The sequence below is a fragment of the Apus apus genome, chromosome 3, assembly GCF_020740795.1.
Source record: "Apus apus isolate bApuApu2 chromosome 3, bApuApu2.pri.cur, whole genome shotgun sequence".
NCBI classification, from domain to species: domain Eukaryota; kingdom Metazoa; phylum Chordata; class Aves; order Apodiformes; family Apodidae; genus Apus; species Apus apus.
Window position 1 is genome coordinate 99,742,922 of NC_067284.1, and position 26,348 is coordinate 99,769,269.

The window sequence follows — 26,348 nt, forward strand, 5'->3', positions numbered from 1 at the left end:
CACTACGTAGAAGGACAAGTCAAATATTTAATGTGATATAAAAACTTTCCACTTGCATTAGTAATGATGAGGATCACTCTATTAAGGAAATTGTTCTATTTAGGTCTCCATGAAATACCCAAGGGGTTTTATGCTTCCAAGAATACCAAGTGTGTGACAACATGTGTACGTCATTTGTGTGTCATTACACTAGGGAGTAGTGCAGAAAGACTCACATCAGGTCTGTGCACACGATTAAATTAGTGTCAGTTTTACCATGAAACAGAAAGAAGGACAGGATTCAAATCTTTCTGCCATCTTCCTTGTGCTCACGCTTTTCACCATCATTTTTTTTAAGCTTCTGTTTGGTTTATAAGTGAGGTGTAAGAATTCCCTAACAAATAGGAAAGGAATGTACTACTTCAAACAGAAGCACTCACTGTGTGCTTGTTCAGATGACTTTAGTTCTAAGATGCCAGCCTTATTGTTTTTAACATGCTCCATATGTTTTTAAGTTTGGCATTTGAGAATAAATACTTCTAATTTGCCTATCTGGTTATTTGTATCACCCTTGCTTTTAGTCTCTTTTCCTTCTCATCAGTTTTTGTAAATGGTGCCAGTCTCTAACCTCCCTGACACCGCTGCCGTCTGAGGACACCTGCTGGAAGATCTCGGAACGAAGTCTTACTAACCACACGGTGTGGTAACTGCAGTGTTTTAATTAACAGCAGGCAGTGATTTAGCAGCAGGCTGATCGAAGAGTTGCCTCTGACAGGGTTTTTGGTCCGTTCCCCTCACCTCCATCACAGCTGCCTTCAGCTATGGGCGCTCCCTTCGTTGGAACTTGTATATACATCTGGAATGAGTCAGCAAAGTAACTATTCATCACCTGCTCTACAGATTTGATTTTTTTTTAATTTTACTTTGTTTGAACTATTATTACAGAGCATGCACCCTAGGGATTCAAAATTATAATCCTAGTGAATGTTGCACAGGGTTTTTTCAATGTTTTTTTTCTTTGAAAATTAGTATACTAGTATTAAATAGTTCTGATGTATAAATTTGGAATCAAAGTGAAAGTTGATATTTTCAGAAAAGTAATTTATTTTTTCTTAAAACTCTAAAGTCTTTGTGTAAAAACTGGTGAGTTTATCTTATAAAAAATATTTATTCTGCTTTGTATTTTAAAATAATATTTTTCCCTTCTAGATGTCTATATAATACTGTCCGTAGAATGAAATATAGTGCTTCATATAATGTTTTTAAAGGCTTGTTATTCTTCTGATTTCTCAAAGACATTTATATTTTAAAAGGGAGTTTTACATTCATACTAGACAGTAATGCAATAAATGTCAAAATATTACTGTATGTTTGCATTACAGTGCAATCTTTATCAAATTTCATCTGCTCATGGTAACTGATGGTACAGGTTGATGTGCTTATGCATAAAGAGGTTAATGCCTTCATTTGAAATAATCTTAAAGATGGAAAAGGACCTGTTTTGCAGTTGATCCTAGAGAATTATCCTAGAAGAAGGAAATTGGTTTAATAAGCCCAAAAACCTATGGATTGGCAGCATGTGTTATGAGGGATATGACCAACTTGTGATATTGCAGATTTTGTACTTGTTAAAATCTATGCAGTGGGTATAATAGTTCACTATAAGTAACTTATTGTCTAATGTTCAAAATACTAAACAAAGGAGCATCTCTGTAGAACTAACAACATTGAGCTTCTGTTTGTCTTTAGCTCCCAAATTCAATACAGCTTGAAGAACAACTCAGCAATGTTACAGACTGATCCAATCCTTACTTTAGTTCTTTCCTGGTTTAATTTATATGTAAGAAATGTCATCATGTATGTGTTGATTTTTTCCTTCCCCTTTTTATCAGCAGTGGTGCCCTGCAGATGAACATGGTGTGTTTGGCCATGGGCCATCCTAACTCTTTGCTTTAAAATTCAGTTGCTGCTGGAGTGATTTTGCTTTAAGGGCTGAAGTGAAATGACATAGTGTACTTAAGACACTTTCAAATATTCTTAGGCCCAAAATATGAATGGAATGTGTTTTAGACAGCTGCATGTACATTTAGTTCATTTAAACTAGAACTGTCCTAGTTTTCAGGATCCATCTGGGTCAGGCCTTCCTGGTTTTGCTTGTCTGCCTGCAAAGGCATTGCAGTTTGACATCTGGCTGAGTGCACTGCCTAGACTTCCAGAAGACTTATGGGATTAAAGTGAGCCATTTAAACCTGAGCAAATCTAGATTAATTCTGAGCTGATGCAGCAATTCAGTTCCATCATCAGAAGGCAACTATCTGTTAACATTCAACTATAGAATTTGCACGTTCACTGCAAACATTGCAGGGGTAGGGAGGAGAACAACTTTTGGTGTTATGAAGAGATAAAATAGTTTGTTTCTATGGTAGGTCAGAGAGGACAAGAATAAGAAGATGAAAGGGAGAAGACTGAGTGAAAGCAGAACAGAGAAGACAGCAGGTGACATGAATGAAAAGAGGAATTACCTGTAAATTGTGGAAGGAAGGGGAGGGGGTATAAGCAAAAAAGCCACATGGGGGGAGGAAGAGGACAGCTGTCAGTCAAACAAAAAATTTTTTTAATTGTTTCTCTTCGGCATTTCAACATTTCTGTGAGAAATTTCTTAAGATCTGGGAAAAAAATTAAATAGTACCAGACTTCTGAGAGGAAGCAACTGTAGGAAGATGGTGAAAAAAATGTAAGGAGGTGATCTGCTCCTCAGGCTCCTCTCCCCTAATATATTTTCCTACTTCAGTTTTGAAAGTACATCTGTAAATAGAAAAACATGACATCTTGGTCACTTTGAAGTTGTTGGGAAGCTTAAGACATTGACCATACTAAAAATGGTCTTTGCTTTAATATTTTGTACTTCCATACTGATAATTGTTTTAGCATTCTACTTTTCCATACCAGAAGTGTCATTGCAATGGGAAAATGAATAGTGTAGTATAGGTCTGTGTTTCTTGGTGATGCCTTCATCAAATTTGCTCACCTTTAATAAGTAAAAGGGTTTTCCTTAGCAGTAGTCTCTCCAATAGGGCACAAAACCTGGAATTCAGAGTTTCTGTGACTAGTGTCCATATAGGAATTGAGACCAGCATAGATGAACTTTGTGGTTTACAAACCAAAAAGATCTGTCCCACACAGATCTGTTTACTTTGGAGTGTATCCTGAAGTCAGTTCCACTGGCAACAAAATGCTACCTTGATGTATTTTATCCCAACTTCAGCTACATAACCTCTTCTGAAAGCTTGAAAAAGCAAAACTAAGTTTAACTCCACTAGAATATAAATCTCCCCAAACCTGAAGCTGGTAGCAGCTGCTGGGACTTACCTGTGTTCGTTTAGGTGTTCCCAGAAAGTGAACAAAGGGACCACATTAAAGCAACTTGTCCAAGTGAACTGTGATGTGAAGAGAACTCATGGAGCCTTTCTTTGGCTCCTCTTGAAAGCACCACACGTATTTGAGAAAAGGATGTGAATTTAGCAGGCTCAAAAGAATCTCACCATGGTGTTAGGCTCTGTAGTCTGTCCATCACAATCTGCAGGGATCTGAGGCTGCTGGGAGCTGCCAGTTGTGAGGTGGAAGGTGAGGTGGAGTGCTCAGGCATTGTTCTTGTTAGGGAATAAATTTCAAATAATTGTGGAAACTTCAGTGAAGGTGGTGGCACTGTAGTTAAAGCAGTGAAGGGTATGAGTAAGTGATTCCTGTTGTGGGTGTGTTTGCTAAGCACAAGGTTTTTTGGCAGCAATGGTGTTGAGGTCCTGAGACCTGTTTCCTGACTCTCCTAGTGTCAGGTGAGAGAGCACTAGTGCACAATGGGTTTGCAGTTTGTCACCAGGAAAGTTCATTTATTTGTTAAATAAATAAATAAATAAAAATTTAAAAAAAAAACCCACGCTACTCACATGTTAGAGCATTAACTTAATTCAGTGTAAGCATGTGTAATTATTGCATGGCTTTGCAGGCGAAGCAGAACTTTGTTGCAAAAAATGGGAACTTGATTATAGGGTTTCTAAGATGTCTGCCCTGCTACATGCCTTGTTGTAGTTCAGCAGTTGGTTGTGGTTATTGGCTGGAAACCACAACTAGACAAGCTTTCCTTTCTTTTCATTTATTTAGGAAAGGGGTACGTTTCCTCCTAGGTAGGTAACATAAAATTAAAAACATGCTCAGTAGTGCTGACCAGCCAAGCTCCTAGCATGCAAAAAATACATATTTTTGTGTATTTGGTTTTCTTTATAAATTGAAAGGAAAAACAAGGTTCTGAAAAGTTTCCACAGATTCTGAAAACTTTTGGAACACAAACAGTGTTTAAATAGTAAGTTTATGGATTTAGTGTTTAATTTATTACCCGCATGACTTTTCTATTAAAATATTAAAATAGCATCTCAAAGTCCTACTGTTACTTTTGTATTTACAATGTATTTTATTATCATTATATTTGAAGAAGAAAACAAGGTTAATTTCTTTAATCCATAATTACATGAGTAAATTTCTGTTTCTAATCTTGTCTTTCTCTAAATTTTTCTCTCATATCAGAGATTAAAATTCTCTTCCATTCCTAAATCAGTATTCTGTAACACATCATACCTGGTTTTGTTGGTGTTTTTTTAATTGTAGCATAATTCTGATAGCATAAGTCAGGAATAGTAAAAACAATTTAGACAAATCAGAAAAAAAAAAAAAAAAAAGAAAGCCACACTATATTTTAGTACTTGTGTCACAGACTTTACTGCACAATAGTAACAGAGTTAGCGCAGTTGATAGGAGATGACTCACTCTAGATTCCAAATTCTGGTATATCAGAAGCAGAGAAAACTCTTTTCTTCCGTTTTAGTGTATCTTTTCCCTTCCGTCCTGTTTCCCCACCTCCTCAGAAAATCCTGGAGCAGATGAGCTCAGGACCTTCCCATGTGGCAGACAGATGCATCTGACTCAGTTCTTACCCTTTAGTCATGCCCCCCTCTGTGTGCTTACCCAGCACCCTGGAAGCAGCTTCCCTGACTCCTGTGGCTCCTGAGAAACCCTCAGTCTGCAGCAAAACAAACCTGGCTTCCTACTGCTCTTTCATGTGGGGATGCTCTTGAAATTGACACTGTCACTGGGCTCACTAGGGTGTTTTTTCTGGAGGACATGCAAGGCACAGGGGAACAGGAGCATTTTCTCAGTTGCTAGTTTTCATGAAAAACACAAGATATTTTGTATTTTCAAGACCTCTACCCTTGTATAGAACTTGATTGAAATATATTCTTATCCTGTGGCATGGAGACACACATTGACATTGAAAAAATTATTTAAAATTTGCCTTGACAGGCTAAAATAGGTTATGGAAAAGATATATATGGGTGAGAAGACTTAAATCCAGAATGTCTCGACTGAGTACCTGGAACTGAATTTCTTCTTTGGTTCTGTATGTATCCACATTAGCATTTTAGTGCACTCTTGAAATTAATTTTCCTGTTATTTCTGCTTAGCACTTCAACTCGTATTATGGAGCAGTCTTGTAAAATGAACTAGATTTCTTTTAAATAAAAAATAAGCCAGAAGATAGGTTCTGGCATCTTACCTAATGCAATCTAAATGCTAACAGAACCAGACTGCAGCTAGTCCAGAGTTTCTGTCCTGAAAACACATTCAATGTGGACATCAGGTCATCAGTACCAAAAGTCTTGCTATAGAAATCTATGCATATTAAGCTCACTGCTTGTGAAAGTAGATATAACCATAGATAGATTTCCCAACAAACTTGTATTGTTCCTCTGGTTCATAAGGCTGAAGTTGTGATCTTCCTCATTATAAAAAAATAAAATACCTAGTAATCTATCAAAGTAGCTTTTGTGAATTTATAGGACGTTTCTTTAAAATACAAAAAAAAATAAATAATAAAATTCTTACATGGGGGAGTCATTAACAATGTGCTCCTGGAATTTTATCAAATGCAAGACTAACAAATGCGATTCAGGGATGAACTTGTAGCATCCCATACCTCCATAGGCTGCCCACTCACTCTGGCAGACTGTTGTCTAGAAGTCTTTGGGCCTGATTTATTGAACATACCAGTTTCATTGGTTCCATGAGCTTTAACGTGAGTTATTATAAAGAAATGGTTTCTGCTGGTAAGGTTTTGTTTCAATTTATGCAAATCTCATTGAAGATATTAAAGTATGTATTTTATCTATGTTGTTTCTGAATAATGGCAAGCTTTGTTCCTCTCCTACCCTTTCAATAGTCAGTTGCTCTGATCTTGCATTCTTGGCATAATAATGATCCTAATGCCTGAGGAATGGATTCATATTTTGAGACTCATGGTTTTGTTTCTTTTTCCTACATGTTTCCACTGGCTGTAACGACAATAGCATCCTACAGAGTTTCACTAACATAGATTTCAAAGATCGTTAAGGAGCACAGCACTGATTAGAATGCATGCTTAAAATGTCTTAAAGATACACATTTTTCTCACTAGCTGTAAGGAAAGAACATCATATTACAATAGAGAAAATAGAAACACAGCCTAGTACGTTGAATTTTATCTGGTCTTACACAAGCAGTATCCCATTCAGACAAACTGATACTTGTTTCTGGTCACCAGTGTTAGTGGGAATGTAAAGCAATGTCAGTTTAAAGAGGTAGCCTCAAAGTCTTTCATTTAGTGTCTTTCCACTGAGATACACAACAAGTTGTTGATAGCACCAGTGCAGTGATAGATGCATTGTATATATGAAGACAATACAAGTGGGGACGCTCCGTGGAGCCTTTTATAAGAGTCACGATGGCTGTGTGCAAACTGGGCATGTGTCCAGGCCTAAAAATTACAACTTTTTAGGCCTTTAACTTGTTCTAGCTATTAGCTGTTAGCCTAGCATGCTATTCATATTATCAGTGCTTAAACATCTGCATGGTGAATATATGTTCATATTGAGAACTCTGTACTAACACACACTGTTAATAATCAGTCTCAAAACACACAGCTGAAGCTGGGTTTTGCTTATTTCTCATAGAAATGGGAAAAAAGGGGGGACAAAAAAAAAAAAAAAGAAGAAAAAAAAAAAGAAAAAAGGAGGGCTTGATACCAAAAGCTGTTTTCTCCTTCTCCCTCCCCAGAGACCCAGTCATATCTAACACTAATGACTTGTTTTCCTGCTCTGTGGTTTGGTGGCCAGCAGGACTCACGAGCCTGCTCCCCCAGTAACCAGCAGGTTTTCCATTGCCTGCTGCAGTCTGGCCTGGGGCTTGTCTGCAGCATTGGTGCTGAATGGGGACTGGGTCTGACCATAGCCCTGCAGAGGACAGGTAAATATGAGCCAGATACTGGTTCTTGATTGCTGACCTGTTTGCTTCTGTTTACTTCTACAGAATCCATATGGTTTAGAGGATAGCAGCTCTTTTCTGCTTTTCAGCAGACAAAAAACAAGCTTTTCAAATCATTTTCCAGGTTCATAATTAGGCAGTTTTACATAACTACAATGTTTGAGTACTAACATACTGTAAAGAACACGCAATGTAAAAATATTAGCTGTGAAGAGTAATGTTACAATTTGCAAGTAATTTAGAAATATAACCATATGTGCGTCACTGTGTGAAATCATAGTTTTGGATACTTGTCTGTAGAGTGCTGATAAGTTTAGAAAAGTCATGGAATTTCCAACAGAAAAATACAGCTCAGAGGACAAAAATCTCTAACCCAGTGCAGGCAGCCCCACTTAATTAAACAATTTGTATTTATTTTGGTTTTACCTTTTCAGGGGTACATAAATTGCAAATACTTTGGTGATGTAACATTACTGTTGACATATGTCGACTTTTGTAATTAAAAGAGCTGTACTTTCTAATTAGGAGATTTAAAGAACAGGGTACTATTCTAGAGAGTGGAAAGTTTGATTTTTTCTTTTTAAACACAACTTCTCAACATTCTGTGTCTGTTATATTCAATAAAGTATAGCCCAAACCAACAATAAAACAAATAACCAGGTTTGATGTCTTGCCAAGGTGCTTTGCTGACTTCAGAGCCAGGTGCTGTTCTGAGACAGCACCATCCTGTAGATCCGAGGCTTTTTTTCGTTCCTCACAGATACAGGCAGCGTTTTGCTTCATTATGTTCAATGGTAAATCTCTTTCTAATGGCCAATGAAGTCAGCCACAGTTCTGCTCCAAACAAGGAGCAGGAAATGTTTTCAGGTTTCTTTTCTTTGTCACTTGTGTTCCATAAATACCTCTGCAATTTCTCCTGCAGTTTCTTCTAGGTGGCAATGACCGATTCGGGATGATGCTCTGTCTTGCTTTGTCTTTCTAATTTTGTTGAGGAGGATACTCAACTAGGAAGTTTCTTCTAAAAGAATGTTCAGCAGTGTTCCCCTTCTGATTTCTAGTTGCACCTCTCTGGAGGGTGTAACAATTATAAATACAGTTTCAGGATGAATGGAGTTCCAGCTATTCGGTTCTTAAGTCAGAAGATGGGGAGGTCTGCAGCCTTCCATTGGGCCTCAGATATCATGTCTTTTGTTTGAGACATGACTCAATATGCTTTTTTTCCCCTGCTTGTGTAGATCCTTATCAGTTTCTTTCGTGAACATAGGAATTTAGAGGTATAACATATTTAGAGGTATTTATGATCAAGTGAGCAATTAATTTTTTCTGGTGATGCATGAACTGAAAAAAGTTTTCCTTATAGTTGCATAGATTTCAAAGAACAGGGGAATAACAACATTATCTTGGTTTTATCAGTGAAATATGTCTCAAAAAACAAAGAAAAAGCCACGTTCAGTTCACACAGGAAAAGAGCTTCTCTACATTTCTAGGCTTTTTTAGTAGTTACTTTTTATACTGGCCTTTGTTACTTGGACTTATATGTCACTTGTGACCACTACTCTGGTCAGTGCTTGTAATTCCTTCCTAAAATGGAAACAAATCAACTTTGAGTCTGAGGAAGGTGATGGAAGAGTACATTGCATCCTGCTCTTCACTTGAAGGCCTCGGGCTGTCAGTTTCCCACCTAAGACATTTTCTGTGATTCTTGCCACAGCAGCGTGACCATCTCCTACAGCCTTGCAATGCTGCTCCCTGTATTGCTGCAGGGGTTATTGTCATCTGGCTGTTGGGCTCTGCATTGGTCCTTGCTGAACTTCACAGAGATCCTTTCAGTCCTCCAGCCTGCCTCGGGGTCTGTGTATGGCAGCCCTGCCCTCAGCACATGGACTGAACCCTCCCTTCCACCCCACCATGCAACAGTTTGTTGTCATTGCTCTCTGGTAGCTGCAGGGTTACTAAGGAGGGTCCTCACCCACATGCACATGCACAAGCTCGGGATGATTACCTAAGGCTACTTTTCCTTAGAAAACCCTTCTAAACAATCCATACAATTTTGCTTTATGCTTTGATTTTCTTTACGTGCAAGTTCATTGCAGCATGGACTTTCAGCCAAATACATCTAAAGTTGGCTCATCTCTGACTCAGTTTTCCTGTTCAAAGAAAGCACGCCTTAGAATAGAGCTTCTTTCAATGTGCTTCTGCAGCTCCCCAGTGATTCTGAGTTTTAACTGAAGTAATTCCTGGAGCTCATTTGAAAGTCTGCTGAAAGCTTCAAGGTAGCATATTACTTTGTGTAAGTGGCTTGGTGGACAACTCAACCTATAAATGATTCAATACCTGTCTTTCCAGAAGGGATGAAGCTAGGTTATGTGTTCTATAATTCAGAAAATACTTAACACTTGAGTGAACAGGCATATATGAAAAGAAACATGATTCATCCAGTATTAGTGCAAATCTGTTGCTTGTATTTTTTTTTTTTCTCTCATAATTGTTCAATGTTCATCATTCTAAGTTGTATAATGTCAGGGATGTAGGATTATGCACCCAGGTCCAGAAGGCAGTGAGAACAGCAACAACCCTGTTTAATGGTGTTTGGGTTTTTTTTTCTTTCAGAGTAACCTTGTTTGTGTGTAGTTTGGTTCAATGATGTGCTAGATCAGTCCTACAGAAAATGTAATGGCTCTTTTCCTGTGACAATGTGTATCTGCAGCAGATAACTGTGCTCTAAATGTGCTGTTTGACAGAGCATCTTAAGATACATGCTCTTCCATTTGTTTTAAGTAAATGTTTATTTACTGAAGTATAATTCATAGCCATTGTCTTCTTAAAAAGGAAAGCTTCCAGGCAATAATTGTGCCCACTTGCAACAAATGCTTCTACTGCAGTTTTTAGTTAAGCTGATGAAAAAACACTGTGAGGTGGACCCACGTGACATTTGTACATACCTGTAGTCTCTGTGTATTTATGTTGTGAAGACCTTGTTCTTGAAATGGGAGTTTTGTTGGTAATTAATATGTTTATCAATCAAAGAAAAATAATAAGAAAGAGTTTTATAGTAATTCCTGTGAGGGGAGAAAAAAGGACCCCACTTCCAAGGAGATAAACTTGTCTGCAGCCATGGTCTTCTAAAAGTCTTTTCCTACCCACCTGTAGCTCTGCAAAATTGGCTAAGCAACCAGTCCTTTCACCCGTCATATGTAACAGGTGTTGGAAATTAGCACACAGGGCAGTACACAAAACCTTGTCATCCAGCGGTTCGCTGAACTAAGATTTAAACAAGATTAACAATTAGGAAAGAAAAACGTTTTCATATCACCTCTCTGTTGCTGTATCTGCCAAACTTTGAATCACTGTTGCCTCAGGTTAATGTTTTACCCGAACAATTAAGTAAGTAGGTTTACATCGATGCCAAGTTCAATTCTTGAAATGTAGAATCAGTACTCTGCTGTGATGAGAGTTAGATGCATGAGTGAGCTTGTAAACAGATTACATTGCTGTCCTCTCCTGTTTGATGTTTTTAATTTTGCCCTCAGTAAATTGTGGCATTTGGAGTTTTTATTTGTCTTCTGTAATTTCTAAGAAAGTGAGAAGCTTTTGTGTCTTTCAGGAAGTTGGCTGGGTTTTTTTCAGGTTGAAGCCTCCCAATGTCAAAATTGAGGTTATTTGTTCTAATTTAACTCATCTTAGGCTCTAGGAAGGGAAAGTTTAGCTCTACAAGGAAGTGAAATATATATATTTTAAGGGTGTGTTTTTTGTTCCCCATTTCTGTCTTCACTGTGAGGAAACTAGATTAGAAGTGTGTGGCCCAGTAACTTTGTTAAAATGGTATTAGTACTGCAGCAGATTGTGTTTCACAGAATGCAAAAGATATGGGTTGAAAGTGTTAAACCTCAGGTTACATTCAGGAAATTGTCACTAAGAAGTATTGCTGGAAGGAACCCTGGAAGCATCTAACCCATTCTTGTGTCCCAACACATGGGAGTACCTGTCCCTGCAACACCTGAAAGTTTTTTGCTTATGCTGTCTGTAATGAGATTTCACAATCTCTCCAGGCTCACACCTTCTCTTGCTTCAGCAGGTCCACCATTAGACACATTTTCTTGGTGTCTAAATTAAATCTCCCACAAGATCACTCTCTCCCATTACCCCTTGTCATGGCTGTTTGGGGCACTTTGGGCAGACAGCGCTTTACTCAGCACTGACAGCTGCGTTCTCCTTGGGCTAATACTCAGCTGGTTTGCCCTGATGGGGCTCCAGCTCTCTGGGGAGGTTTTTAATGGAACTCCTTACAGAAGATTCAGAACATCTTGCTGAATTTGATTTTATTTTGATTTTTTTTTTCTAAGCTGCCATGCAAGTGAGGAAAAGCTGAACAAGTACTTGGATCCCACTGTCTTACCTGAAAGCACAGGGATAATGATGGAAATGTTAAATAACTTAGTTTCAGTGGATACATTGTGACAGTCTGTTTATGCCAGCTTGTCCAAAATGCATAAGAAAACTGACATGATTCTTTGGAAGGAAATCTTCTCTTCACCATGCAATTCTGATGAAGTTTCAGTACAACACAGATCCCCATTCCGTGCTATGAAAAGACATGTTATTCTTGTTGTGAGAAAAGAGGTGAAAGCCCTGTCCTGAATAGAGTGGAGCAGTACTAAGGGAGTTTTGTAAACCTGAGAATCATTTAAGGCACATCTGGACAATCATTATAGGCTAATTAATTTTGGTGTTCAGTCAGCAGAGCCAGTCACTGGGAGTTGTGTGCTGTGCAGACCTGCCCTTAGTGACTGAGTTGCAGGACTCAGGAAGCTGAATCACTGACTTGGTGTGTGATCTCAAGCAAGTTGTTTATTGACATCATGTTTACTGTACCAAGTGTTCTGCAAAGTGGTTAGGTTCATTTTGGGAACTAATGTTGCATTACACTACAAAAATGCAGTTCCCAGGCAGAAAAGCAGTCTCGCTTAATCTTCTGTTTATTCATATGTAAAATGTGGCTTCTTGCTCCCTCCCTTCCCCCCACAGAGAAAAGCTGTATTTAGTCAATTTACTTACTACAATGAAAGCCCCTACCAATGATTTTCAATCTGAGAATTCTGGGGTTCAGGTTTGTCATGTTCTGCAGTGCTGAGGTGCTCAAGGTTGGTGGAGTAATGATGTGCTGTACTGTGATGTGGTTTAACTATGTGCTGTGTTATACATTTGCCATGGATCAAGCACTTTTCACACAGGCATTTACCATGTATATTTAGTATATGCATATGTGCATGCATACCTACACACATTGTAATAACTATATTTGTGCGTAGATAAACATGTGTTCTGACATGAATAGTCATGGCAGGTTGCAGGCAACAAACAGAGGAAAATTGCTGCCCTGACTCTCTGAATTATCATCAGGCATTAAACTGGGAGGCTTTATTCTTGTGCCATCCCATGAGGAGAGAAAATGTAGCCATGTTGTACTTAAATTGATGTTTATTAATGTGAAGTGGCATTGTAATTCTGAAGTGGAATACATTTCCTGTGGTTCACTGCTGAAAGAAAGGTTGTGGTAACTTAGGCCATGATATGTTAGATGCTATACAAGGATCTAATGATATCTAAAATACCAAGATAATAACAGTGAATGGTTTCCAAATTCTACTTCTCAGACGACCTGCAATTTTTCAACTTTGTGTCAGTAGTCCATAAAAAAATAAGCTCTTCTTGTTTCCCGCTCTTGCTGCTGCACTGGACTTAAAGAAGGCCAGATTTCAAATCTATAATTATTATTTTTAATTTATTACCTTGTAAGAAACAAATGGCTGTCATTGTCACAAAGATGGTATCGGTTAACAGCAGAGAGGAGAGAAGTCCTTTTCATGGTCTAGGGGCAGAACTGAGAACCTCTGGCTCTGCTAGACTTTTCCAGACACAGGAGAGTTTCTTTGGTGTAAGCAGCTGCCAAGACACATGATTTTATGCTGAACTGAAACCTATTCCTGCTCTTCCAGAATCCATGGGGACAGATTGCAGTCCAGGTTTAGAAGATCTCAGTGCAGCTCTGTTGGCTTCATTATAAATCTGTGTCTTTCAGGTTGCTGAGGGGGTTGAAACATGCCAAGATGTTGAAATGCTAAATCATGTCTTTTCTCCCTCAGATGCCTCTCCAAAGCATGAGGGACATACTTTCTGAGCCATATTGCTGCCACCTTCCAGATCCTGAAGCATGTTTTATGTAGTCCTCATTGCCTGTACCACAGAGCAAAAGAGATGGATCCCACATGATGATCATAGGCTAGAAGGTACAGCTCTGGGGGAGGGTTGTACGAAAAGTTACTTCAAACTCTGCTTCCCTGGCCAGTGACAGTGGCATACTCTCCTGCTCTGTGGGTACTAGGCTGGTGACTTAAAACTTGCCACAGGCCAGGCTTAGCTGAAAATATCTTCAGGAATCCAGTGCAGAAGAAAACAGCTGGTAGGTAGAGTGCAAGGATCCAGAATCCCTCATTCAAGAGGAACACTGTGCAGATGCTACAGTCTTGGTGCCACTGGAGGTTTCCTCTCCAGTGCGGAGACCTCACAATGATATTAGCTTCAGAGCCTTTCAGTGCTGCCAGTTGTTCAAAGCACTGACTGTGCAAGCCAGAATCCAGAGCAGTTCTTTTTAAACACACAGTTTTGGAAGAGAAGGGGCAATATTCTGACTTTTCATATTTGGACTGTGGCCTGACTGAGCGTACCTCACTGCTGGCACTGATCAACTATGTTCAGAAATGTCTGGGAAACTTGTGGGCTGAGAGAGTTGAGAAGCAGTAATAAAATAATACAAAATCATATTGTCCTAATGTTAGTGATTTCAGTCATCCAGTTGCAGTGATATATGCCTATGACAGAGACAGGGGAATGAGGACCAGCTGTATCTGCTTGGATTGCAACCACTCTCCCAAGACCCAAACAAACAAGAAAAGATGCCAACACCTCAGTGAATTTTATTTCATTCTGAAGCATTTGCTCTATAGAAGTTAGCTTACTAAAATAAACATTAATTAAACACTTCTGAAAAGGCCAGAAAACATCCAAGAACTCCTAGAAATTAAGTTCACTTCAGCTAACTTCAGGAAAAATTGATTTTTATCTCACTCTTTCACTAACACTAGTGTAAAAATAATTTTAAAAAATCTATTATGTAGAAACGTGTTGATGCATAGCACAGTTTTCTTCCCTAAAAATCAACTTGTAGATCCAATCTATTCAAAAGAAACTGAATTTAAATAGGTATTTTTATTTAATTTCCTTAGGGGAGGAGGGGTGGCATCTGTAGTGTCCTGATAAATCATTTAGACTAATTCAGTTAGGGCTGTTTTCACCTGAAAAGGTCCACAGAACTGGTTAATTTCTTTATTTCCTTATTAATCGGGATACTTTGAATCAGTTTGAGACCACGGAATCACAGAATTTTTTTAGTTGGAAGGGACCTTAAAGATCATCAAGTTCCAACTGGAACTTGATCATCAAGTCCCTGCATGGGCAGGGACACCTCCCACTAGAACAGGCTGCTCAGAGCCCCATCCCACCTGCCCTTGAACACCTCCAGGGATGGAGCCCCCACAGCATCCCTGGACAGCCTGTTCCAGTGTCTCACCAACTTTACACTGAAGAATTTCAGCCTGATCTCTAACCTAAATCTCTCTTCTTTCAGCTTAAAGCCATTACCCCTTGTCCTCTCACTGCAAGCCTCTGTAAAAAGTCCCTCCCCAGCTTTCCTGTAGCCCCTTCAGGTACTGGAAGGCCACTATGAGGTCCCCCTGGAGCCTTCTTTTCTTCAGACTGAACAACCCCAACTCCCTCAGCCTGTCCTCATAAGAGAGCTGCTCCAGTCCTTGGATCATTTTCATGGCCCTTCTCTGGACACGTTCCAACAGGTCTGCATCTTTCTTGTGCTGGGGTCTCCAGAGCTGGATGCAGTATTCCAGGTGAGGTCTCACCTGGGCAGAGGAGAGGGGCAGAATCACCTCTCTCAATCTGCTGGCCACACTTCTTTTGATACAGCCCAGGATGAGTTAGCCTTCTGGGCTGCAACTGCACATTGGTGGCTCATGTCCAGCTTTTGATCCACTAGTACCCCCAGGTCCTTTTCCACAGGGCTGCTCTCAAGGGTGACCTCCCCCAGCCTGTATTCATATCCTGGGTTACCTCAGCCCAGGTGCAGGACCCTACACTTGGCCTTGTTGAACCTCATGAAGTTCACCTGGGCCCACTTCTCTAGCTTGTCCAGGTCCCTCTGGATGGCATCCTGTCCCTCTGGCATATCAGCCTCACCACCCAGCTTGGTGTCATCAGCAAACTTGCTGAGGGTGCTCTCAATGCCACTGTCAGTATTGTTAATGAAGATATTAAGCAGCACTGGGCCCAGCACTGACCCCTGAGGGACACCACTTGTCACTCTTTTCCATCTGGACTTAGAGCCATTGACCACTACCCTCTGGACACGACCATCTGGCCAGTTCCTTATCCACTGAACAGTCCACCCATCGAACCCATATCTCTCCAACTTAGTGAAAGGGATGTTGTGGAGGACAGTGTCAAAGGCCTTGCAGAAGTCCAGATAGGTGACATCCCCTGCTTTTCCCTCGTTGACTGATGTAGTCACTTTGTTGTAGAAAGCCACTAGGTTGGTCAGGCAGGATTTGCCCCTGGTGAAGCCGTTCTGGCTGTCCTGGATCACCTCCTTGTCCTTCATGTGCCTTAGCATGTCTTCTAGGAGGATCTGTTCCATGATCTTCCCAGGCACAGAGGTGAGGCTGACAGGTCAGCCAGGGTCCTCCTTTCTACCCTTTTTAAATATGGGCGTAACATGTCCTTTCTTCCAGTCACCAGGGACTTCACCTGACTGCCATGACTTTTCAAATATCATGGACAGTAGTTTGGCAACGACATCTGCTAAGTCCTTCAGGACTCTGGGATTTATCTCATCAGGTCCCATGGACTTGTCTATCTTCAGGTTCCTCAGATGGTCACAAACCTTATCTTCACTTACAGTGGGGGGGACTTCGTCTCTCTGGTCTGCATCTTGTGGGCCATCAACATGAGAGTTGTGAGGAGATTATACAGAGATGTCTCTGTATAATTAATAAAATAGGAAGTCAGAGCAAGTGTTGCTATAAGTTACAACTTTGAACTTGGCCTCTTCTTTAGGCTTAATTACAAATACAACTTAGAACTACAGCAATTATCAGGTCATTGATCTGTTTAGCCCAGTCACATTTGTTTTCAATGGCCAGAAAGAAGATGCATGATATCCTGCATGAGCAGTGAGGAAATTATCTCTCCCAGGCCTTTGATGTGAATGAAACCTGATTGTTTGTAACCGTTCCATAACATTCAGGATTATTGTGTTCAGGTTTTATTTAAAAAAAAAAAAAAAAGAAAAAAACAGGTTCATTTTTCTCTAGAAGTGCCCGGTGCTTTTGATTCTTTCCAAGATCTTGGCAGTCATGCTGTGATACATGGAGTAGAGGCTTTCCCTAATTATTCAATACATGTCCCCTCCACAAAGATTTTTTTTTTTAACTTTTTTTGTTCTTCACTTTTAATCTCTATGTTAAATCTCTTTTTTCTTTTTTTTGTCGGTAAGGGTCATTGGTTTAGATTGTGTCCTGCAAACATTTTGCTGTCCTCTCCTGCTTCAACCTGAGCATGTACAATTGCTGCCTTCCCAAATGTTGAACTCTGTTGAGTAACTACTGCTTCAGAGCCAACCTGAGCCCTAACAGATTGCAAACCCACTGTGAAGCAGAATGTCCTTATGCATGAGGCTGGACAACATTCATATTCCAGATTGCAGATTTTTTCACATACTTATCCATGTATTTGATGTGAGTATGTGAATTTATGGGGCAGTATATAGTAAGATTTGTCGTGTAAAATTCACAGGATTTAACACCCATAACCCATTACTGCAGACACAGCATGAATTAAATCCCTCAGTGCAGTATAGCCTCTGTGAAGAACAGCTTGCCCAAACCTGCTTCTGGAACAGAGAGTTAGTTATCTCTCCATGTGATGTCTTAGTCACTGAAATATCTTTTAGTCAGGTTTTTAATCAGCATGCTTTGGCTTTTCTTCTCCAAAGTGTGTGATTTGAACTGCTACCTAAGACCAGACCTTCTGCAAGAAGAGGCCTGGGAGAAGCTGAGGGCTGAAATCTCTGCCAGTACTGCACCACAGTCCCTCGGTGGGGCAGTAGCTGACATACCAGAGTAACCTCCCCAAGGGGTGGCAAAACCTGGGATTTCATAAGACCTAGTAGAGGCCTCTGCTTCTGTGTAGGAGCTTCCTCCCTTTCATCTCCCTGAGCTGCCTTGGGATATTTAGCCATCAGTGTGGGGATATTACTTCTGCCTGAGGTGCTGGTAAAGGACCTGTCACTGTCATGTCTGAACCTTTTGCATTTGTTCTTGCAAGTAGCCCGGGATATGTGCTAGCAGACTGGTTGGTGACACACCACTGCTGCAAAGATGCTAGGCACCTTCTACCTCCTTTGGTGGCTTTGCTAGGAGTGCAGGTACATAGGTAGGTGGGTGGTGTTAAATTACTTGGTGGGCTTTCTGTCAAACATTCACTTAAGGCCGTGTTGGAGCAGGGAGTTGAGGTATGCCTTCCAAGGCCAACTGGGTTGACTAATTTACTGCAGAGTTTCTTCTGACATCTGCTTGACCTCTTTTGAGGATCAAAAAGGAAGTCAAGTCTCCTGTTCCTGGCCTACCCCAACTGTACTTCCTCCTCTGAGCAAGCCCCCAGTGCAGCCCCTTGCCTTGCAGCTGAGAGCGCGTCATTGCACCTGCCCACGGGTGGTGTCCTGTGAGGGCCAGATGTGTGGGGCACAGGTTTGCCCACATGCTGATTCCCCCCCTGGCTGGGTGCTTCATTGCTGGGTCCCCACAAGAGCGATCAGAGTTACAAAGCAGCCAGCCAGCTGGTGTCCTGGCAGGTATTAAAGCTCTGCTTGGTGTAGCTGTGTTGGCCAAACTAGATTGCTCTCTCCTCCACTTTCATTCCAGCTCAACAGATGTAGAAAGACACCCTGCAGTTAGAGAGCATTTCAGCTTCTCCACTGGTGCTTTGAAATATTTGCCCATCTCTTCGATCTGTTAATATTGGCAAGTGCCTGTGTTGGCACATTCTTGTGTTGCCAGCTTTCGTGCTTTTGTCAAAAGCCTTTGGGTTGCTCTGCTAAGCTTCAGCTCCTGCAGCCAAATGATAAATGATAATCTCTAACTTTGCTTTTTATGGCTGAGGAAGAAACACCACCATATCAGATTGTTAAAATCTAGATGCTAGGAAAAAAAAAGAAAAAAAAGAAAAAAAAGAAAACCTGACTCTTCATTGTCATTAATAATAATAAAACTATGATGTTATACTGCTAGTCATATTACGTGTGGGATACATGTGGCAGTGAAGAACCCTTAGCAAAGGTCACAGACTATAAATTTTGCTAGGAGGAAGTTCTTCAGGCCACAAGACTCTGACCCAAATCTGCATCCTGTGTTGGTCTGGCCATTCGGGCAGCACCACTTCTCACCTCGCATGCGGTAGGTTTGTTGGTTTGACGGTGGGAACCTGCAAGGTCCCTCGCTGTCAACAAGGAGGCTCAGGAGCTTCCTGAAGCAGAGCAGTTCCCTTGCTTCAAATGTCTCTCGATGCTCAAAGCTTGGCCTGTTGTACCTGCAGCCTCCTCTGTGACCTTCTCTTTCCGAGAGCAGCACGGCAAGCAGCCACCCGCTCCGAGCTGAGGGGATCACGCTGCTGCCAGGCCCAGGGAAGCCGCCGCTGCCTGCGTTCCCGCAGGAGGAGAGCGCAGCTCCCTGTCTGCCTCGCACCAGCGACAGGGAGCGGTGCCGCTGCAGCTCAAAATCACCTTCAGAGGTGAGATCAGCAGGGGTGTTCTGCGGGTCACAGGCCCGCTCTGCCCGTGCACTTTGCTCCCTGAGGCTCTGGCCGGCTGCCCTGCGGGGCCGGGGCTGCCCTGCGGGGCTGGGGCTGCCTTGCGGGGCCGGGGCTGCCTTGCGGGGCCGGGGCTGCCCTGCGGGGCCGGGGCTGCCTCTGCTCTCCAAACCAGCCCCCCGCTGTGTTTCCCGGGGAGAGCTGTCTTGCCCAGTCAAATCCAGCTTCTTTGGCCTTTTCAGCACGGGACCTAAAGGCAGAGAGGTTAAATGACTAAGTAAAGCCAAACAATGAGTCAATACCAGCAGCGGGACTGGAGGTCAGGAGACCTTGGCATCTGCTCCCGAGTTTTCCCTCCTGCTGGAGGGGGCGGGAGGCCGAGAGGCGGGTGCCTGCGGGAGAGACCGTCTGCGAAGGCCCCAATAATGCCCGCTTGTGTGCGAGCGAACACAACCTCGTCTGTCTGCGCCTGCTGCTCTGAGAAGGAGTTCAGCGTGGGCTCCTGACACCGAGCGCAGAGCCCGGTCCTCCCCGGCGCCGCAGCTGCCCGGCGTGGCACGGCGGGCAGGAGCCCCAGGGCTGGCACGGCTGGGCAGGAGGGGACAGCCTCGGGCTTCCAGCGCCGTGCCCAGGCTCCCCAGGGACCGCGGGAGGGAGGGCTCGTCCCTGGGCAGGCAGGGAGGGTTTGTGTGCGGCCGCTGCAGGCGGGGGGGGCACGTCGGGGCGCTGCTCTGAAGCCCCTGCCTGGCTGGGAGCTGCGCTTTGCTGCTGAGGTTCCAGCACTGTCCTCGGCCACCCCTTGTAACAGGACAGGGAGAGGAAAATGTGTTTACTCTACAGATGAAAAGAGCTCTTCTGAAAGCCTTGCATAGTTTTGATTGGTGTTATTAATGTTATGAGTCCAGATGGTTTGAGGCCAGATTTCAGTCCAGATTGGAGCTTGTGCAGCTGAAATCCGACCTCTCGGGGAGGGAGTTGCTCATGAAAAGAGGAATAGACCTTAAAATGCAGTGAATGTCAAGATTTAAAATAATTTTCTGAGTGTCATTTGATGTGCAGGTGAAATTAAACAAAACAAAACCACCAAAACCAAACAAACAACCTAGTTTGCTTTATATTTTTAATGTATGACTTGCTTAAATCTAGTGAACTTGTCAGATGCTTGAACTAAATAAAGCAAGGTTGCTTGTATTCTTGGTCCTGATGATATGAGGTGACTAAAAGGTTACTTCTTTGTCCTTTTGCCATTTTCTTCCAACATACTTTTGACTGTTTCCTGGCTTTGTTTAGCAGAAGCATCCAGTTCTGTCACTGAGCTGGCAGTCATGGAGGGTGTCATGCTATATTTGTGCTATATGCAATACTTGTGTCAAAAAGCCTCTGTCTAAACAGATGCCATGTCAGTAAAAGATGACCCTGGAACAAATGGCCTGAAGTCCCAAAAGTGACTAATGTGAGGCAAATGGAAAATGTTGGTCTGAAACAAGTCAAATCCAGCTGCGTCCATCTGATTAAAAACATCGAATGCTGGACATCTAAACCAAATAAAATATGAAACATTTTGTCTAAGCAAAATGAGGAAACTTACCATTTTTAGGTTGTGTTTAAATGTGTTAGTATTTATTACCTGTAATACCAGTATCTGATTTACTAATGTCTTCATTATCTCTTTAAATGGTATGCCAGTGTTCAGACAATATATTCTGTAAGTTCTATCCAAAATTACTTTTGTCTTCTTGCATCTAAGCTGGAAATTCCTGTCCATCTTGTCCATCCATCTCAAGCCTAAACACAGCTGTTTTTTGTGTAACTTAGCTTCTTCTTTCCAGCTGGCCATCTGTGCAGCTGATGATTTTTTTCAGACCTTGTATAGGTCTATCTGTAGTGTTTTCACTATAATCTGGGCTCTACATAATCACAGGAAAATGGCTGTCCAAAACTTAAATGCATAACAGAGTATAAAATCTGAGAATGCAGGTAGAGTCAATACAAAGAAAATGTCATAATTTCAAACACAAAATGTGATCACCAGTATTCCTTAATACAAATAAATTCATGTCAGCATGGGCATACAATTTTGGAAAGAGATGAAAATGCTTCCTAGTATACAGAGTACCATTCTTTTTAGGATACCATTCTTCTGATATCTTTAGTATTACTGTGCCTTCTGTTAAACAGAAAATATGCTCAGTTCTTCAGCTGAAAAGGAAATCTAATTCTTAAGGTGTATGTTTCAATTACTTAACATATCAATAATCACAGTAATCTGCTTCTAGAAATAAATTTATTAATTATTGCCAAACTAGCTGATATAGTGAGTGGTGACAGTTGTGGCATAAATTATTTCAGAAAAGATAGGGCACTTTCACAAGTAACACAAAGTGCAATTTTAATAGCACATTTTCAGGACACTGGGCTGCTTAAACTACTCTGATCTGCTGAGATTTGGGCAATTGGTCTCACAGGGGACTCTGCAAAGCATCCAAGGGGCTAATATTCCTTCTAGTTGTGATGTGTTGTGGCAAGATAAAAATTTAGATTTAGGAACTAGTTTTCAAGAGATTCAACCTCCAGTGAGCAGCTTCGGATACAGAGCAGAAAAGTACAGCAAACCAAAGCTGTATGAAATGCTGTATGTCAGTGCCCATCTGTGTTTTAATCATTTGTGTTAGACAGAAGCATTAAGGGGGAGAGCAAAGAGGATTGCTTTTGGATCTAGCATGAAGTGGTTTCACAGCTCCTGAAGAAACAAGAGTACTTCAGTACAGCAGCTCTTACTTCTGCCAGATCCGTTTTGGAGAAAAGGTGAGCTGGTCCAGTACACACAGTGCAAGGGAAGGTCCTCAGCTGTTCCAGGGGATGGTGGGGGGGGGGAAAAAGAGTCACCTCAGACTGAATCCATCTGTTTCCACAGTATGTTTTGCCATCTCTGTAAATATGTGGTTGTAACAGTTAACTCCTGATCCCTCTCACATATCTCCCTAAAGCAGACAAGGAGATTAACCTAAGTTTAGCACGATATTGTTCAAAAAATAGCCCCATCTCTCAATTCCTTTTCCCAAAGTAAGCAGTACAGTTCTGATGAGTGGAAAAGGTAGGAAAGGGAAATGCCTTTTTTGCAGAACAGAGGCCTCTTAATTGCAGGATACCATCCATCTTCTCAGGATGTGTCTGACATTGAATTTCCTTCACTGACTTGTGAAAAAGAAATATTTTATCAAACATCCTGAATTTTGCTCCTTTTTGGATCTAATTATGTAATTTACTAGTCAGGGTGATTCTGAGATACTTAAATATGCAAAGGCATTTTTTAAGCTCTTTGAAGGTCTTTATGAAAATTTGTTTGTAATTATGCATAAAACCAGCCTGAAACAGATGCATACAGATACAGTGGTGAAGGTTGATTAAAGGTATGTAGGTCATTAGGGTTAAATTAAAGATTTGTTAGTGATTGGAGGGATCTAATTATAATCTAAATTATATAACTATTGTGTGTTAGGTATGTTCCTATTGCTGCTTCCTCCAAAGCATTTGTGACAGGCATCACAGCAGCTACCGAGGGCTAGCTTTTCTAAGATTTCTATGCACTGAGTGCAAAATCCCTTTGAAAACATTTTCATTTCATGTCTGTGAATAAGCTGAGCTTATTTGAAAATGTAACTTTAGGTGTATTTGGAGAGTTTACACTGTGTTGGAAAAAGTCAGATATTCCACATAGGCAATTTATATGGAGAAAATTCTGGTTTAACTCGTGTATTGCTTTGTTTTTTTCAGCAGGTCTCTCTGTAGGGGTGAGAGTACAGGGATCTTAGAGGAAAAAAACAGGGCACAGCTGACATTGTTTTGCAGATGAAGATCAGCACTAGAAACCCTGTGAACACCAGACCTGCACACATTTGCAGAGCTCCAGTATAGAGTCCTTCTCAGAGGCATGATCTTGTCACTGTTTTTCAGGCTCCTCCTGACTTTCTTATCACTCTGTCCTTATTTGTACCTATTGCATCTGAATGGTGCAAACAGGCTCTGCTGGCTGATAGTGGTGGAGGGAAGATTTGGCAGAAGAGTGCAATTCACTCCATGAAGAAGTTTGGCCAGCAAGTCATTAAAACAAACACATCACACAGAACACACACACACCACACCCACACACAGTAATGCTGCACCCATATCTATGGGTGCATAGATATGTAAATAATGACTAGTAGAGGGTCAATTAAATGCCTGCTGGCCCATCTGAGTTAAAGAGTTGAGAAAAGGAAGTTGCCTACAATCCAGAGCAAAGCACGTGATGAAATAGCAACAAACTCATGACTTAGGAATCCCTGAGTAGGTAATTGAGCTTTTCCAGGCTGCAGTGATGAATCACTGAATGTTTTTCTGGGTGTGAGCCTTCAGGTGACTGGGACAATGTCAACCAGAGGGGAATTGACCTGGACAACAAGCTCACTGGCACATGTATGGGGCCTTTCTGAAGGAAAAGGGCAGTGGCTCAGCTACACAGAGCACACAGCTAAGGCTTAATTGTAAAGTTAGGATTAAATAACAATTTGTCAAGACATAAAAGCACAGCTTCATTACATGTCTGAGACCAGACAGGTGCTGTTAGCGTCTAGCTCAACAAATTATAGTTATATATGCTATCTTCAATAGAAAAGTAATTCAAATTGCAGTGAAACAAATTTGTAAAGGCAGCAGTGACTGGAAAAAAAACACAGGGGGTTTTTCCTTTCTTTGCTATTTTAAAACCCTGATGATAGTAACACATTGAGTTTTTTGTTTTGAAAACTTATGATCACATGTAACTTTATTCTAGCTCCACCAAAATCAATGCAGTTGCATCAAGGATGGATTCAGTAATCTTTTGGTGATCACAGCATGGTGTATCCCTCTTAAAACGATAATATTTTAACAAAATGCCTAAGAAACCTTAACATAATCCAGACTTTTTAAAGTGCATATGAATTTTTTGACCACAATAAGTATGGGTAGCTCTGTGTGCTTACACAACAGCTGTCCATGACATTCTATAAAATAGATTATCTTGTAATACTGTAAGTACCTTAAAAAATGTTACTGAAAAAGCAAAGAGAGACAAGCTAGCACAGCAAGCAACAGCTGGCTGTCCCTACATGAACAGTACTGCAGTGCTCCAGGAAAGCAAACATACAGACACCACTGTAATTGTAGTGGTGGCCAGCACCTTGTAGGTGTAGCTTTGGTCCACAGTCAGTAAAGAGGTGTGTGTCAGGCATATTGTAATTATGTTTAATAATTAAATATTAGAATTAAGTAGTACATTATCCTGCACCTTGTGAAATACTTCTGAAATTTTCTTCTTGTGCCCAAGAAAATGGTACCATTTGCATGCATTTGCCTGTTTCTGTTTGTGAAATTGCACAGTGCAGTGTAGCCTCTGTATGGGAACCAAGCTTTGTTGAGACTAAAACTACATGAGAGTTCCCAGTGTTGGAATAGATCTGTGCAAGGTCTCTTTGGGTGCAAAAAACCCCACATAATGTCTAGTTGTAAGAATCAACATGAAGAGCTTAGACTTGAACAGGGTGTGGTTTAAGATTATTTGAGCAGTATTAGTGCCTGTATACTGCTGAATGGAGTTAATTCAGCAAGTTCTTTGCTCACCCGGCTCTAAAGTTTCCATAAATAAAAATGTAATCTTTCGGCCCTATTTATGTCATTATGAAAAGCTGAAAAATGAGACAAGGGGGGAGAAAAGCAGTTTCCAATTTCCTAAAATTTGAGAGAATATAAGAAATTTTATTTTGTCCTGAACTGCTATTTCAGTGCAAGAAGAGATTTCCTGTATTCAGAAACTCTCTCAGCTTTTATTATTCTGAATGTACATGTTTCATCAGCTCAGGTAAAGCCTGGAACTTGGCAGAAAGTTTTTCTAATTAGTGATTATCATTTATCTCACAAATAATATTGCCTTGTTTCAGTCTCACGTAGGAAAAAAACCCAACACATCTGAGTTTTAAAAGCCTCATCAAGAAATTATTACCATTAACTTGAAAACACATTTGGCACTTGAGAACAAGGAAAATGGAAACGATTATCCTGTGCTGACTGTGCCCTCCTGCAATTTTCCCTCTTGGAGATGACCCTGGATAAGAAGCTGCTGCCTCCCATGCCAGCACCTGCCCTAACATTTTTAGTGGCAAGAGAGGAGCAGATCCAGTCTGGCAGCATTGACTTTTGTAGGGATGAGTTATCTGCCACGGGTCAAAAGAAATGGCTGGAAGGGTGGAGCTGATACAGGACACTTTGTAAGGTAGCTACGGCTCTTTGGCTACACCACTCTCAATCTGTTAGCACTTTGAATTTAAATTTGGTCACTTCTGAATATTTTTTTCTCCCACTTAAAAGTTCTGCAGTTCCTGGCAATATGCAGTCCTATAGAAACTTCTTGTCTAGGAAATATATCAATCCAGTATTATCATAAACTATCTGGCTTTCTTCCACCAATCCATTGACACCTGCAGCAGAAAGTCTTGCTCTGACTGTTGGATAGCACTGAATGGTTTGTGGGACCAGCTACTCCACCCAATAAAACTACTAATGTCACAGAGAGGACTTTGTAGACTGAATTTTGATTCCCTACACAGGGTCTACAACATTCAATGACTCTTGTCCATGGGTCCCTTTTTCCTTCTCTTTTATTAATGTGTTACCTCCTGTAATTAGATTTTGCCACAGTGGATGACTTGATATTTTAATTCTGTTGAACTTTTGCCTATTTGATCAGCAGAGGTGCTGGAAGCAGGAGACTACTGCCAGTTTTTCCACATACTTCCCATATAACCTTGTGTATCAGGCATTCAGGCTGGGTAGTATCATCCTTACTCATGTTAATGAGCAATTAAAACATATGAGCAGTCCCCCTGAGTGCTATGGGTAAGACACATGAGTGAGAGATCACTAACCTGAGCAAAGGTTACAAAATCTTGTGCATAACTTCTCTACACCTGGGTTACCTAGTAGGAAACAGTATTATTTAATTTCCTTGCTGAGTGGTGTAAGCTAAAATACCTCAGCAGCTTGAGAAGAAAGGTACTTCAGAAGGACAGTGGACTGAC

At 41.1% G+C, this 26,348-nt stretch overlaps 1 protein-coding gene across 1 annotated transcript in view; it reads left to right on the forward strand.

Moving 5' to 3' along the window:
• The window catches only part of LOC127383389 (sorting nexin-9-like), a 625,662-nt gene that overhangs the window by 528,612 nt on the left and 70,702 nt on the right, over window positions 1–26,348 (forward strand). The gene's annotated exons all lie outside the window — the stretch shown is intronic.